The sequence below is a fragment of the Mandrillus leucophaeus genome, unplaced genomic scaffold, assembly GCF_000951045.1.
Source record: "Mandrillus leucophaeus isolate KB7577 unplaced genomic scaffold, Mleu.le_1.0 Scaffold152, whole genome shotgun sequence".
Classification (NCBI taxonomy): domain Eukaryota; kingdom Metazoa; phylum Chordata; class Mammalia; order Primates; family Cercopithecidae; genus Mandrillus; species Mandrillus leucophaeus.
In genome coordinates this window covers 4197391-4199319 of record NW_012101499.1, presented here as the reverse complement: position 1 = coordinate 4199319, position 1929 = coordinate 4197391, and the positions used below count along the sequence as shown (strand labels likewise).

General features: G+C 43.3%; 1 protein-coding gene across 3 annotated transcripts in view; it reads right to left on the bottom strand.

Annotated features, from left to right (window-relative positions):
• Nucleotides 1-1929, bottom strand: part of LOC105535960 (chromosome unknown open reading frame, human C9orf153) — a 36409-nt gene that overhangs the window by 32760 nt on the left and 1720 nt on the right. Inside the window, exon 1 of one of the 3 annotated variants that reach the window (XM_011975219.1) lies at nt 121-167. The exons of the other annotated variants lie outside the window; for them this stretch is intronic. The gene's annotated coding sequence lies outside the window, so the exon portion shown is untranslated. Of the gene's footprint in view, nt 1-120; nt 168-1929 lie in introns of those variants that run through there. 3 annotated transcript variants of the gene reach the window in all.

Genomic DNA, 1929 nt, shown 5'->3' with positions numbered 1-1929 from the left:
TGAGCCACCGTGCCCGGTCCCTGGCCAGGTCTTATACTTTGCTCAGGGGACTTGGGGAAGGAGAACTTTGATTTAATCTAACACGTTTTTCAGATGTTCATTGTGGTACTTCTTACTCACTTTCACTTTTCAGCTGCCTCTGTAAGATCATCATACCTGCAGATCTGCTTGACGCAGTGAGTCCTGGTTGCCATCCTACATCATTCTGGAATCATGAGTGCTGTGTGTGTTCATAGATGATTCTGATGTGTGGAATATCCACTACTGTCTCCATCATTATTTTAGGTTTCAATGAATACTTTTGAGCCACTGATTCAATCTAATATGACCCAATAGCAATGATAAAGACTGTAGATTTACTAAACAGAAATAAGCAAATGTTGCGAAACATATTAACCAGAATGAACTGTATCCTGTTAATTGAATGTTATTTAAGAACATTTGATTAATATCATCTTCGTGGAAAATGCTCAACATTTAAATATGCAGGGGCTATTAGGAACAAAATGAGATTTCTGGGAAATCATTACTTTGTTACATTTTCAATTTATGAAGTGTGACTACAACTGTTTCATTTGGGAAAGGAAAGTAGCTCAGAGCGGTCGGAAGAATCTGAGGAATGCAAAATTTATCAGAGAGACAGGAGAGTCTCATTAACCCTATGCACAGGGTTAATTGTTTAAAGGCATTTTGTACTTTTCTTTTATTCCCTGTAGTTTCCAGACTAGCTGATAAATTACCTAAAATGCTATGAGTTGCACAATGTGACCCTCACCCATATCTTCATGTTTCTGGAATCTGCGATACAAAGAACAACGTACAGCCAATCAATTGCTTATGCTATTTTGAGTCACCGTGGCATGCACCTGTAATCCCAGCTACACGGGAGGCTGAGGTGAGAGATCACTTGAGTACAGGAGTTCAAGACCAGCCTGGGTAACACAAGGAAACCTCGTCTTAACAAGAAGAAGAAGAAAAAAGAAGCTTACGGTATTTTAATGAACCAATGTAAATACTTGGTAAACAACTTTAGAACTACCCCTTCTTCTTTCCCTTTAAAAACCCACTTATAATTGCAGATTGGAGCATATATTCTGGGCAACTTGAATCAATGTCCCCAGGGTTGCAGTCCTCAAACTTGGCTCACATAAGCTCTCTACTTACATTAATTTCGCCTCGGCTTCTTCCTTTAGGCCAACACATTGCCTTTTCCTCTGAAACCCCAAAGCAGCTGGGCTCACTGCAGCGATTACGGGGTTCCATGCTTTGGGAGTGCTGGTCTAAGTGAGAAGACTCCTTGGTGAGGAGATGAGAGCCCACAGGAACATGAAGATTCCCCTGCAGAACGCAGGCCTTTTAAACTCCTCCCTCGTGGCTTTCACTTGGAATCAGCTGGAGGCTCCATCAAGCCAAACAAGACAACATCTGCCCCTTTTTCAGTTCTCTCAGCTGTCACTTTTCATCTAGACTTCATCAGCTCCTGCCTGGTCTTTCCCCAAAATGCCTAATGGGCTTTCCTGGTTGATTCCCTTGATTTCTTGCCCTTGAGTCCGGCTGTCTTCCCAGGGGAGCCGCTTGTCTGGCGTGGCAGCCGGCACAGAGTAGGCACTCAGTCATTTTAGGCCTTCTGCTCTAGTTGTCAGAGGGTGAATTGACAACACGATTGACAGGGAATGCAATTTGCTACTACTGATACAACAATCAGAACCGAAAATATGACCATCAGACTTACCTCCTCAGAGAGGGGGGAAAAGTCTGTGGTCTTGGCCAGGAACAGATCAGTTGAGTGCATTTATATACCAACACAATGGATGACAAAGGTGACAGTGTCCTGTCACGATGGCTTCAGGGAATGAGCGGTGTGGGCAGCTCAAACAACCCATCTTGTGCTAACATGGAGGGAGAGAGCTCATCAATCCTGAGCAGATA